Below are 15,743 nucleotides of genomic sequence, written 5' to 3'. Positions count from 1 at the left end.
CTTCCTGGTTTGCTGATGGCCATCTTCTTACTGTATCCTTACATGGCAAAGGGCAGAGAGCAGAGATATGGGGCTAGCTCTCTCTCTCTTACTATAAGGACACTAATCCTATCATGGCAGCTCCATCCTCATGGCCTAATTACATCACAAAGTCCCCATATCCCAAAACCATCACATTAGGGGTTCCATATATGAATCTGGTGGGGGGACGCAAGTATTCAATCCAAAGCATTTCACTACTGCCCATTAAAATGCATGTCCTTCTGACAATCAAAATATATTATTTCCATTCCAACAGCCCCATAATTCTTAACTTGTTCCAGAATCAACTCCGTTTAAAGTCCAAAGTCTCATCTAAATATTATCTAAATCAGATATGGGTGAAACTCAAGGTATAATTCATTTTGAGGCAAAATTCCTCGCCAACTATAAACCTATAAAACCAAAAATGTTATGTGCTCCCAAAATATAATAGTGGGAAAGATATAACATAGGAATTCCCATTCTAAAATGGAGAAATGGGAAAGAGAGGAGGTAATAGGTCTCAAGAAAGTCCAAAACCTCGCAAGACAAACTCCATGAGATCTCAAAGCTCAAGGATATTTCTCTCTAGCTTGATGCTCTGCCCTCCATGCCCACTGGGTTGTCAATCTCATCCCCAACAGCTTAGTGAAGTAATGCCCATGCCACAGGTCCCTTTCAGTGGCTCATTTATATTCTCTGCTGGGACAGGAGTCACTCCTAGGGCTCCCATGGGCAGCCCCAAACTCACAGCTTTTCTTGCAGGCCTTTTGCCCTGTTGAAACCTAGGCAGTGGCCCCACTGATCTGTGAATCACCTGGGTCCTTCTTTCCTTTTCTTGAAAGAAAATCACATTGGTGGCCTTCCTTCATTTCATCTTATTTTCTCTGTTCCCTTTCTTTCCAACTTGCAATGTTTATGCTAGTATAACACTATCTCCATTCCTGGTTTGTGTTGAGATAGCTGATTAAGTCCATGGGTCACACTCATACTAATCTCCTTATCAGTGTGTCAGCAGATTCAGTGTCTGGTGAGGACCTGTCTTCTGGTTTGCAGATGGCCATTTTCTTTTTCTATTTTCATATGACAGAGAACAGAGTAGGCTAACTCTCTTCCTCTTTTTCTAGGGGTGCTAATGTCATCATGGGAGTTCCACTCTCATGACCTAATTACTTACCAAAGTACTTATTAATTTGGGGAGGACACAAACATTTAGTGCATAGCATGTATATTCTTTTTTTCTCATAGAAGATGCAAATTGGCTTTGCAATTATTGTATAATAGACTTTACCCCAAGCTTATCTCTTTCTCTTTAGTCTTATCTAATGGTGGCATTTTTGTATGCAGCCCCATGCATACCTCAAGGCCTGGGAATAAGATAGTTGACATTTTGGGGGAACAAAACCTCATCATCTTCTTCAAAATGCACAGGTTTTCCTAAAGGTCTTACCAATAGAGTTTATTCCTCTGTCCTCTGCCAACCCACTCTCTTACTGTCTAATTAATCTCCTTGATCTAATGCTGCTTCATGACTTTAGCACTCAGACAGTGGTCTGTATTTCTCTGTTTTCACACCACCTTCTGTCAACATAAACAAACTTAGAGAATTGCAAAGGTAAATTGAAAAATACATAATGATATTCAAAGATTTCAATACTCTTCTCTCAATAATTGAATGAACAATAAAACAGAAAATCAGTAAAGATATATAAGACTTAACGAGATATCAAAGAACTTGAACTAACTGGCATTTATAGAACATTCAACAATAGAGTACACATTTTTACTGTCCGCAAAGAGAAACAAAATTAATTATAAGACATATCAATTGAAATAATTAATTTGAAATGTTTTCTAACCACAGTGTGAATACCTAAAAAATTACAGAAAGATGTATAAACAATTATAGAAGACACAAAATCAAAATAACATACTTCCAAATAACTCACCTGAAAAGAAAAACTATGAAACATTTTCATCTAAATGAAAATGATAGCATAATATTTTTAAAATGTGTGTGGTGTCACTGAACCAGTACTTACAAGGAAAATTATAGCTCTAAATGCCTATTTGAAATGAAAATAGATCTCAAATTTATTATCTTAGTTTGCATCATAAGAAGCTATAAAAAAGCAAATCAAAACTAAAGTACAGAGAAGTGAAATAAAAGGAGATATAGATGGAATATAAAACAGATAAACAATAAAGGAAAATCAGTAGTTCAAAGCCTGGTTCTTTCAGAAGTTCCATAAAATTGATAAACTTCTAAGCATACTGATTAGGAAAAATAAAAAGTGACAGATTACTATTACCAGGAAAGGCAGAGGTAACATCACCATAGATGTTACAGATATTAAAAGGATATGGGAATATTATAAAATATTTATGCCAATAAATTTGACAACTTAGGTGAAATAGATTAATTTCTTGAGCACATATTAACAAAGCTCACTCTAGTGTAACTAAGATCACTTCCCCTGTCAAAAAATAATCCTGGCCCATAAGACTTTCCTGATTTAATTCTGCCAATATTTAATAAAGGAATAATTACCACTTCTAATCAAACTATTACAGAAAATTGAGGAAGAGGTAATACTACCAAGTTCATTCTACAAGGCCAACATTTCTATACCAAAGCCAGACAGTAAAGAAAGAATTAAAACTTTCATTGGGACAATTTATTCCTGGGATGCAAGGGTGGTTCAACATAGAGAAGACAATTAATAAATGTGATATACCATGTTAACGGAATAAAGGACCAAAACCATATGATCATCACAATAGATGCAGGAAAAGCTTTTGATAAAATGCAACATCCTTTTATGATAAAAACTCTAAATAAATTAAGCATAGAAGAAATGTACCTCAACACAACAAAGGGCATACATAAAAAGCCTATGACAGGCCAGGTGCAGTGGCTCACACCTGTAATCCTGCACTTTCGGAGGCTGAGGTGGATGGATCATCTGAGGTCAGGAGTTCAAGACCAGCCTGGCTAACATGGTGAAACCTCCTCTCTCTACTAAAAATACAAAAACTTAGCTGGACATGGTGGTGGGTGCCTGTAATCCCAGCTACTCAGGTGGCTGAGACAAGAGAATTGCTTGAACTTGGGAGGTGGAGGCTGCAGGGAGCCAAGATTGTGCTGTTGCACTCCAGCCTGGGCAACAAGAGCAAAACTCTGTCTCAAAAAAACAAAACGAAAGAAAAGAAAAAGAAAAGCCTATGACCAACATTTGTAGGGAGAAACCCTGAAACTACTGCTATGGAATAAAAGATGAAATGCTCCTGATTATTGTAAATACAAAATTGCATGCAGGATTGTGTAAAGACAATGCCATGCTGGGCTGCCAGAATGAGCCAACGGCACATGATGTGCTTCCCCCTGCAGAGAGCCTATGAACGGACATGCAGTCAGGGAGGTTTCACATCACCAAGATTCCAATCCCAGAGAAGCAGATGTTCATAGTTCTGGGAGTGGAATGAGACCCTTGTAGAGAACCTATAAATGGACACATGAGGGGCACCTGTTCATATGGATAAGATAGGGCTATAAACGCCCTTATCTTGCCACAGCTCTTCTAGGCCTCTTTAGGGTTAAGGCAGACTCCCTTAGAATTTCTGGTCTAACTGGTTGTCTAGCTTCACGTCCTATTTCTATGGATTGTTTGTAACCAGCTTTTGCTGCAACTTTTACTGCTGATTAATATCTTGTTAATCATAGGTTATGCAAAGACTGCATTTCTGTTTTAAGTCTCTGTTAGAAATTACTGATGTACACACTATATTGTAAATTCTTATCTCTGTATACTCTACTTCTGCATACAGATGTTATGTTAAAGAATTACTTCATCCCCATGTGATCATCTCACCTCATAATCAAATGACCCTAAATCCCTCACTAACCTACCCCTGCCCTCACTAAACTTAAGAATAAATGCTGGTTATCCAGTGCATTGGCGGCATCACAGGACCAGAAGGCAGTGACTCCCCTGGACCCAGCTTTCACTATCTTTTGTGTGTCTATCATTTCTCAATCTGCCAATCCACCTGGGAACAAACAGAGAGCCTCATTGCATTGCGGGCTATGGCCAGATCCCTCAATAAACATTATGCTAAGGTGAAAAGTTGAAAGCTTTTCCTATAAGATTATGAATAAGACAGGGATGCCTGTTTTCATCATTACTATTCAACACAGTATTGTAATTCTAGCCAAAACAATTTGACCAGGAAAAGAAATAAAAGATATCCAAATAGGAAAAGAAAAAGTTTCATTGTCTTTATTTGCTGATGATATGATTTTTTTATAGGCAACTCTAAAGACTGCACCAAAAACTGTTAGAACTGATAAACAAATCCAAGAATAAATTAGGGTACAAAATCAACATACACAAATTTTAGGGTAAAAAAATCAACATATAAAATATTTTAGGGTACAAAATCAGCATACAAAAATTAATAGCATTTCTTCACACTAATAAATTATCTGGAAAAAATTAAGAAATTAAGCTCATCTATAGTAGTATAAAAAAATACTTAGGGGTAAATTTAACTAAAGAATGAAAGATCAGCATACTGAAACAATAAATCATTGATGAAAGAAATTATAGAAGGCATAAATAAATGGAAAGCTACCCCATGCCCATTATGAAAGTATTAACATTGTTTAAGTGTCTATACCACACAAATAAATCTGCAGATTCAATGTAATCCCTGTCGAAATTCCAATGTTATTTAATATAGAAATAAAAAAAGAATCTTAAAATTTGTTTGGAACCATAAAAGGCCTCAAATAGCCAAATTAATCTTGAGCCAAAAGAACAAAGCTGGTGTTATTATGTTACCTGCCCTCAAAATATACTACAAAGCTATTCTAATCAAAACAACATGGTACTACCATAAAAACAGACACAATGATCACAATGATCAATGAAAAGATATAGCACCCAGAAATACATACATATATTTATGGTCAATTGATTTTTGACAAAGGTACCAAGAACACACAATGGAAACAGAAGAGTCTTCAACAAATGGTACTGGGAAAACTTGACTTCATTGCATCATTATTCACAGTAGCTAAAATATGGAGGCAACCTAGGTGTACATCATAAATGGATAAAGAAGCCAGGCACAATGGCTCACACCTGTAGTCCCAGCACTTTGGGAAGCCAAAACAGGAGAATCTCTTGAACCCAGGAGGCAGAGGTCTCAGTGAGCAGAGATCACACCACTGCACTCCATCCAGCCTAGGCAACAGCGAGGCTCTGTCTCAAAAAATAAATAAATACATACATACATAAAATGCAATGTATATAGACGGTGAAATACTATTCAGCCTTAAAAGGAGGTGGGGAGATCTTGTCATTTTCAATAACACTAATGAGTCTGGAGAACATTAAGTTGAGTGAAAGAAACCAGGCACAGAAATACAAACAAGGCATGCACTCACATATAGGTGAAATCTAGAAATGTTGAAATCATAGAAGCACAGAATAGAATGGTGGTTACCAGAGATAGGGAAAAAGAGAGATATTGATCAATGAGTACAAAGTTCCAGTTAGGAGGAAGAAGCTTTAGTGATGTACGGAATGGCGAATATAATAAATAATAAGTTATATATCACAAAATTGCTAAAAGAGCAGATGTTAAATGTTTTTAACACAAAAAATAAGTATGTGAGGTGATGGATTTCTTAGTAAGCTGATTATATTATTCCACATTGTAAACAGATGTCAAAACATCACCTTGCACTCCATAAATATATATTTCTCAATTTAAAATTTAAAAATAATAAAAGAATATAAAATTTATAATACAAATTCTCCATGAACACAATTTTTAACAAATCAAATATCTAATATATAAGAAGGATTTCATGGCCAAATAGGATTTTAGCCAAGAAAAAAATTCTTAACATTGAAAATTAGTCAACGGAACATATCATTAAAAAAACTAAAAACGAAAAGAATCATATGATCTTTCAAAAGATACAAGGAAAGCATTTGACAAATGCAACAATCCTTCCTGATAAAAATTCAGAGCAGAGTCAGAAGAAAAGGAAGTTTTCTTAAAAAGATGAAAGATAACAAGTAAAAATTTACAGCTAACATCATACTTATATGCTTGCTTTCCCAAAGCCAAAAAGGGACAAGGATATCTGCTCTCAGGAAATCTATTAAATATTGTACTGGAAGTATGATCCAGAGCAATCAGACATGATAAAGAAATAAAAAGTGTCTAGATTTGAAAAGAAGAAATAGAGATGCCATAATTTACATAAGACCATATGATTTATATAGAACATCCTACATAACTAAAAATGTGCTACTAGAACTAACAAGTGAGTGTAGCAAGGTTGCATAGGTTAAATATGTGGAAAAAATTCTGTATTTCCACATAAACAGATCTAAAAACAAAACACCCTTGATTATCTCAATGTGTCTACAGAAAAGGCTTTTAAGAAAGTTTAGCATCCCTTCATATTAAAAATCCTCAACAAACTAGACATTGAAGGAACATAACTCAAAATAATAAGAGGCATCTTGGACAAAACCACAGGCAACATCATACTAAATGGGAAAAAGCTGAAAGTATTCCCCTAAGAATCAGAACAAGACAAGATGTCCACTCTCATCACTCCTATGCAATATAGTACTGGAAGTCACAGCCAGAGCAATTAGGCAAGAGAAATAAACAGGAGGAGAGGAAGTTAAATGATTTCTTTTCACAGATGATATAATTCAATATCTAGAAAATCCCACAGTCTCTGCCCAAACGCACCTAGATTTGACAAACAACTTTAGCAAAGTTTCTGGATACCAAATCAATGCACAAAAATCAGTAGCATTTCTATACAACAAACAATGTCCAAGCACACAATCCCATTCAAAATAGCCACAAAAGAAATAACATACCTAGAAATACAGCTAACCAGGGAGGTGACAAATCTGTATAACAAGACTATAAAACATTGTTGAAAGAAATCAAACATAACAGAAAAAAATAGAAAAAATATTCCATGCTCATGAATAGGAAGAATCAATGTTGTTAAAATGGTCATACTGCCCAAAGCAATTTACAGATCCAATGCTATTCCAATCAAACAACCAATGATATTTTTCTCAGAATTAAAAAAAGATTATTCTAAAATTCATGTGAAACAAAAATAAGAGCTTGAACAGACAAAGAAATCCTAAGCAAAAAAAAAAAAAAAAAGTTGGAAGTATCACACTACCCAACTTCAGACTATACTACAAGACTATAGTAATCAAAACAGCATGGTACTGATACAGAAACAGATACCTAGACGAATGGAACATTTGATCTTCAGCAAAGTCAAAAATGACAAGCAAAGGGGAAAGGACTCCCTATTCAGTGGTGCTGGGATAACTGGCTAGTCATATGCAGAAGATTGAAACTGGACCCCTTCTTTTCACCATATACGAAAACAACTCAAGATAGGTTAAAGATTTAAATATAAAACCTAAAAGTATAAAAACTCTAAAAGAAAACCTAGGAAATACTATTCTGGACATAGGACCTAGCAAAGAATTCATGATGAAGACTCCAAAAGCAATTGCAATAAAAATGGGACTTCAACTAAAGAGCTTCTGCACAGCAAAGGAAACTCTCAACAGAGTAAACAGAAAACCAATAGAAAGTGAGAAAATATTTGCAAACTATGCAACTGACAACAGTCTGGTATCCAGAATCTATAAGAAACTTAAGCAAATCAACAAGCAAAACCCAACCAACCCCGTTAAAAAATCAGCAAAGAACATTAACAGATGCTTCTCAAAAGAATACATACAGATAACCAACAAGCATATGAAAACATGATGAATATCACTAATATTAAAGAAATGCAAATCAGAGATGCCATCTCACACCAGGTAGAATAGCTATTATTAAAATGTCTAAAAATAACATAGATTGTTGAGGTTGCATAGAAAAGGGAAGGCTTATATACTGCTACTGGAAATTTATTTAGTTCAGCCACTGGGGAAATGAGTTTGGAGTTTTCTCAAAGGATTTAAAACGGAACTACTATTTGATCCAGCAATCCCATTACTGGGTTTATACCCAAAGGAATATATATCTTTCTGCCATAAAGATACATGCATGCATACGTTCATCACAGCACTTTTCATAATAGCAAAGATATGGAATCAAACTAGGTTCCCATTAATAGTGTGTTGGATAGAGAAAATGTGATACATATACATAATAGAATACTATGCAGCCATAAAAAGAGTGAAACTATGTCCTTTGCAGCAATATGAATACAGCTGGTGGCCATTATCCTAAGTGAATTAATGTAGAAACAGATAATGACTATGTGTTTTCTAAGTAGGAGCTAAACACTGAGTACACATGGACACAAAGAAGGGAACAACAGACACTGGGGACTACTTGAGGGTGCAGAATGGGAGGATGGTGAGAATAAAAAAAAAAAAAAAAACTACCTATTAGGTAATATGCTCATATCCTGAGTGAAAAAATAATCTGTACACAAAACACCCAGAGCATGCATTTACCCATGTAAAAAACCTGCACATATACCCCCTAAATAAAATCAAAGTTGGCAAAAACAGAAAACAATTATATGTCTAGATATTGTTCACAAGCAATTGAAAAGGGAAAGAAAATACCATTTATAATAGCATCAGAAATTTGAAATGCTTAAGATAAATTTGGCAAAAGATAGAAAATAATTGTATATTGAAAACTACAAGATGTTGCTGAAAGAAAATAAAGCAGATCTAAAGATGTGCAAAGATATATGTCATATTCATGGATTGGAAGACACCATATTGTTAACATGTCAATTCTCCACAAACTGATCTATAGATATAACATAAGCCCATTTGAAACTGTTAAGAGGCAGATTTTTATGAAATTGACAAACTGGTTATAAAATTCATATGGGAATGGCAAGGACTGAGCATAGCCAAAATAATTTTGAAAAAGAGCAAAGTTGGAAGACAAATTCTAACCAACTGCAAGATTTATTATAAAGTTACAATAATCATGACAGCATGATAATGACAGCATTAAAATAAATACATATTTCAATGGAACACAAAAGAGTCCAGAAAAAAAATCCACATATAAGTGAACAATTTTGACAAAGATCCAAAAGTAATTAGGTGTACAACAAATAGCATTTCAATGAATTGTGCTAGTACAGTTGGATATCCATATGTAGTTACTTTAATTTATACTTCATGTCATAGTCAACAGTTTAGTCAAAATGAATCATAGAACTAACTATAAACATATTTATAAAACTTCAAAAAATTGGGTTATACAAAGATTTGTATGTAATAACAAGCCATGACAGATTTTTAGGCAGTTCATTACACTGTATGATCTACCCACATCCACCAAAGTCATCTATACAAATGTTCACAGAAGCTTTAATTTTAGAAGCTAAAATTGGAAGCAACCCATATGTTCTTCAACAAGTGAATAAACAATTGTAGAGTATTAATACAATGAATTACTACTAAGCAATAAAAGCATATAAACTATCAATACACATAACAACTTGGATAAACCTCAAATTATGTTAAATAAGTTAGGAAAAAAGGTAGTCCACACTACACAATTCTAAGAAAATCAAACTAATATATATAGTGAAAAATAGAGAAGTGGTTGGCTAGGAACAAAAGGAGGGAGTTAGAGAGGAATAAGAATGAAAGGGAACAAGAAAGCTCTTGGGAGTGATAAATGTATTTATTATCATGGTTCTACACTTATGTAAACCTTACTGAATAGTACACTTTAAGAACAAGAGGTTTCTTTATTGTATGTCAATTTTACCTCAGTAGAATTGTTTAAAATATATAAACTACATCATCAAAATGTTTTCTTTGATACCAAATTCTGCGGTCACATCTATACCTTGTTTTAATTGTCAAGTCTGTAGTGTTTGATAGACCTTTTTCTTTCTCTTTGAGAAAAGGAATTAAAAATCCTGCCATCGTTCCTCTCTTTTCTCTCACCACTCTTTACCAGTCACTTTTTCAGGTTGCTCTATCTCTGCTTAAACTATCTCTGCTCATATTTTCTATTTTGGAACACTTGTTGCAGCTCATCTTTTTCAGCCCAATGACTTAAACTTCCCTATCACATCCAAACGCAAGCCTCCAGCCTGTGTTCCTTTGAAGCATTTGAGATTCATATATTTCTAATTAGACAATATTCATACTGGGCTTCTTAGAGATACTATGTTTAGAATGTAACTATCAATTTTACCCCTGTGTTATTCTTCCCCAAGTTCTCCCTATTTCAGTAAATGGTAACACCAACTACCCCTTATGCTTAAAGATAAAATTGTAATTACTATCTTTGATTCTGTCCTTTTTCTCCCAGCTTCTACCCAATATAACACAGAGCCACATTGGCTTTATCTTCAATGTACAAGTAAATCCTATTCTTTTTCACCATTTTTACTATAACCATTATTGACTAAGCCATTATCACCTCTTAAATAGGCTATTGCAATAGTACTCTTACCCTCATGTAAACCATTTGTCACACAGTAGAGTGATATTTCAAATTGCAAATGAGACTTTTACTACTGGTTTACTTAAAACTCATCTATGACTGCTCATTACTCTTAAGACAAAATCCCAACTTTTTATAGCCTAAATGGCTCTATGAGATTCTAACTTCACATCCTCTCTCTTTTCTCCTGGGATCCAGGCACCCTGGATCTTCTAAGCCTTATGCACACTATGTTTGGTAAGGACTAGAATTACTTCTGATATTTTTTTCAGCTCATACAAAAATTGCTTTAACAAAATGAGGGCCTAAGTCTGAAATATACACCATTTCAGTTCTCAATGATAAAAACATTTCTGCCAACTTAACAACAGTAAAGAAACATAAAACAAGCTTGACTAAATGCTCATAAGCAAAAGCAGTCCTGCTGTGCTGATTGGAATTGCCTTAAGGCAGCAATAAATTCATCATTAAATGTTTTCAAGCATCAACAGCTCTAAACTGCCCCATGCAGAATCTGTCACTTTTTCACCTAAACTTCCATAAAACTTTATAACTGACACTTTTAAACCATTTGCCTATTAAGTAAATATAAGTATTTTGTTAAATGCCACCATGGCCATCTGGACTATAAGTTACTCAGGAATAGGATCCTATATTCTATAGAACCAAGATCATCTTTTGTACAACTTCACATCACTTCATATATATTGTCAACTCCAATTCCTCCTACTTTGACCAATTTACTCTTAGTCACTATCCAAGAATTGTCTTCTAAGAATAATGCTTGATATACAGCAAGCTTTCAATACATTTATTGAACTATTTATATTAAAGTATTGGTGATAATTTCTTGTGGTGGTAGAGTTAGGGTCAAAAAGCCCAGAAAACAAACATTTCCAATGTTTCTATTAGCTCCAGGTGTCTTTGCCAGCAGAGCTCAAAAAGAAATGTGGCTGGGCGTGGTGGCTCATGCCTATAATCCCAGCACTTTGGGAGGCCAAGGCAGGTAGATCACAAAGTCATGAGATTGAAACCAACCTGGTCAACATGGTGAAACCCCATCTCTACTAAAAACACAAAAATTATCTGCGCATGGTGGCATATGCCTGTAGTCCCGGCTACTTGGGAGGCTGAAGCTGGAGAATCGCTTGAACCCGGGAGGCAGAGGTTGCAGTGAGCTGAGATCGCTCCACTGCAATCTCCAGCCTGGTGACAGAGCAAGACTCCATCTCAAAAAAAAAAAAAGAAAGAAATGTGATTTTCAAAAATGTACATGTGACAGATAAAAATCTTTTCCTAATGTGTCCCCTTATCACCAGATGAGTTTACCTTAACTCTTACTTATCTGTTTTTAATGCTTAGCCATAGGACTCAGTGTTCCTGGGAAGAAAGAAAATGTGGCATAATAGAAAGGTGTCTCCAAGGAAGAAGGGGAAGTAGAAATCCCCTTCCTTCTACCCTGAGAATATGTGAAAAGAAGGAAAGAGACACATGAGGGGAGCTGGTCAGGAATCAGTTATTGTTATACTGCCTGTGTGAGGCTAAACTTCAGTGTAAGGGTTTATTATATATAGCCTTTATTGAGTTGAAAAACATTACTTTTATATCTAATTTGCTTTTCCCACAGTCTTCGCAACCCGCAGACCAGGAAAGTCCCTCGGGTGCCTACACCACCAGAGCCCTGGGTTTTGAGCAGAATACTGGGCAACTGTTTGGGCAGACACCAAGCTAGTTGCAGGAGTTTTTTTTTGTTTTTTTTTTTTTTCTTCATACCCCAGTGGTGCCTGGAACATCAATGGGACAGAGTCGTTCACTCCCCTGTAAAGGGGCCTAAAGCCAGGGAGCCAAAGTTGTCTAGCTCAACGGATTCCAACCCCATGGAGCCCAGCAAGCTAAGATCCACTTACTTGAAGTTCTCGCTGCCAGCACAGCAGTTTGAAGTCAACCTAAGACTCTTGAGCTTGGTGCGGGGAGGGGCATCCGCCATTATTAAGGCTTGAGTATGCAGTTTTCCCATCACAGTGTAAACAAAACTTCCAGAAAGTTTGGACTGGGTGGAGTCCACCACAGCTCTGAAAATTCCAAAACCAGAACACCTCTTCTCCTCCAAAAGATCACAACTCCTTGCCAGCAAGGGAACAAAACTGGATGGAAAATGAGTTTGATGAATTAACAGAAGTAGGCTTCAGAAGGTGGGTAATAACAAATTCATCCTCTCTGAGCAGGGCATCTCTGAAAAAAAAGCAGCAGCTCCAGTCAGGGGCTTATAGATCAAACTCCCATCTCCCTGGAACAGAGCTCCTGGGGGAAGGGGCGACTGTTGGCACACCTTAAGCAGATTTAAACGTTTCTGCCTACCAGCTCTGAAGAGAGCAGATCTCCCAGCACAGTGCTCGAGCTCTGCTAAGCGACAGATTGCCTCCTCAAGTGGGTCCCTGACCCCCATGCCTCCTGACTGGGAGACACCTCCCAGCAAGGGTCGACAGACACCTCATACAGGAGAGCTCTGGCTGGCATCTGGCAGGTGCCCCTCTGGGATGAAGGTTCCAGAGGAAGGAACAGACAGCAATCTTTGCTATTCTGCAGCCTCCACTGGTAATACCCAGGCAAACAGGGTCTGGAGTGGACCTCCAGCAAACTCCAACAGACGTGCAGCAGAGGGGCCTGACTGTTAAAAGGAAAACTAACAAACAGAAGGGAATAGCACAAACATCAACAAAAAGGATATTCACACAAAAATTCCATCTGAAGGTCACCAACATCAAAGGCCAAAGGTAGATAAATCCACGAAGATGAGGAAAAACCAGCAAAAAAAAAAAAAAAAAGGCTGAAAATTCCAAAAACCAGAATGCCTCTTCTCATCCAAAGGATCACAACTCCTCACCAGCAAGGGAACAAAACTGAACACAGAATGAGTTTGATGAAATACGCTTCAGAAGGTGGGTAATAAAAAACTTCTCTGAGCTAAAGGAGCATGTTCCAACCCAATGCAAGGAAGCTAAGAAGCTTGAAAAAAGGTTAGAGGAAATGCTAACTAGAATAACCAGTTTAGAGAAGAACATAAATGACCTGATAGAGCTGAAAAACACAGTGCCAGAACTTCGTGAAGCATACACAACTATCAATAGCCAAATTGATCACGGGGAAGAAAGGATATCAGAGATTGAAGATCAACTTAAAGAAATAAAGCGTGAAGACAAGATTAGGGAAAAAGAATGAAAAGGAATGCACAAAGCTTCCAAGAAATATGGGACTATGTGAAAAGACCAAACCTATGTTTGATTGATATACCTGAAAGTCATGGGGAAAATGGAACCACGTTGGAAAACACTCTTCAGAATATTATCCAGGAGAAATTCCCCAACCGAACAAGACAGGCCAACATTCAAATTCAGGAAATACAGGGAACACCACAAAGATACTCCTCGAGAAGAGCAACCCCAAGACACATAATCATCAGATTCACCAAGGTTGATATGAAGGAATAAATGTTAAGGGAAGTCCATCAGACTAACAGCAAATATCTCCGTAGGAAACTCTAAAAGCCAGAAGAGAGAGTGGTGGTCAATATTCAACATTCTTTAAAAAAATTTTTCAACTCATAATTTCATATCCAGCCAAACTAAGTGTCATAAGCAAAGGAGAAATAAAATCCATTATAGACAAGCAAATGCTTAGAGATTTTGTCACCACCAGGCCTGTCTTACAAGAGCTCCTGAAGGAAGGAATAAATATGGAAAGGAAAAACAGGTACCAGCCACTGCAAAAACATACCAAATTGTAAAAACCATCAATGCTATGAAGAAACTGCATCAACTAACAGGCAAAATAACCAGCTAGCATCATAATGACGGGATAAAATTCACACATAACAATATTAACCTTCAATGTAAACAGGCTAAATGCCCAAATCAAAAGATGCAGACTGGCAAATTCGATAGAGTCAAAACCCATCAGTCTGCTGTATTCAGTAGACCCATCTTACATGCAAATACATACATAGGCTCAAAATAAAGGGATGCAGGAAGATTACCAAGCAAAAGAAAAGAAAAATAAAAGCAGAAGTTGCAATCCTAGTCTCTGATAAAACAGACTTTAAACCAACAAAGATCAAAAGAGACAAACAGGAGCATTACATAATGGTAAAGGGATCAATGCAACAAGAGGAGCTAACTATCCTAAATACATATGTACCCAATACAGGACCACCCAGATTCATAAAGCAAGTTCTTAGAGACCTACAAAGAGACTTGGTCTCCCAAACAATAATAGTGGGAGACTTTAACACCCCACTGTCAATATTAGACAAATCAACGAGATAGAATTTTAACAAGGATATTCAGGACTTGAACTCAGCTCTGGACCAAGTAGATCTAATAGACATCTACAGAACTTTCTAACCCAAATCAACAAAATATACATTCTTCTCAGCACCACATTGTACTTATTATAAAATTCACCACATAATTGGAAGTAAAACACTCGTCAGCAAATGTAAAAGAACGGAAATCTTAACCATCTCTCAGACTATAGTGCAATCAAATTAGAACTCAGGATTAAGAAACTCACTCAAAACTGCACAACTACATGGAAACTGAACAACCTGCTCCTGAATGACTACTGGGTAAATAACGAAAATAAAGCAGATATAAGTTCTTTGAAAACAATGAGGAAAAAGACACAGCGTACCAGAATCTCTCAGACACAGCTAAAGCAGTGTTTAGAGGGAAATTTATAGCACTAAATCCCCACAGGAGAAAGTGGGAAGATACAAAATCGACATCCTAACATCACAATTAAAAAATAAAAATAAAAAAATAAAAATAAACTAGAGAAGCAAAAGCAAACAAATTCAAAAGCTAGCAGAAGACAAGAAATAACTAAGATCAGAGCAGAATTGAAGGCGAGAGAGACACAAAAAGGCCCTTCAAAAAAGTCAGTGAATCCAGGAGCTGGTTTTTTGAAAATACTAACAAAACAGCTAGTCTGCTAGGCAGACTAATAAAGAAAAGAGAGAAGAATTAAATAGACACAATAAAAAATGAAAAAGGGGATATCATCACTGATCTGACAGAAATACAAACTACCATCAAAGAATACTATAAACACCTCTATACAAATACACTAGAAAATCTAGAAGAAATGGTTAAATTCCTGTAAACATAAACCCTCCCAAGTCGAAACCAGGAACAACTTGAATCCCTGAA

The sequence above is a fragment of the Macaca thibetana genome, chromosome 6 (genome assembly GCF_024542745.1).
Source record: "Macaca thibetana thibetana isolate TM-01 chromosome 6, ASM2454274v1, whole genome shotgun sequence".
In the NCBI taxonomy this organism is placed as follows: Eukaryota; Metazoa; Chordata; class Mammalia; order Primates; family Cercopithecidae; genus Macaca; species Macaca thibetana.
The sequence above is the reverse complement of the archived record's forward strand: the minus strand, read 5'-3'. Positions refer to the sequence as shown.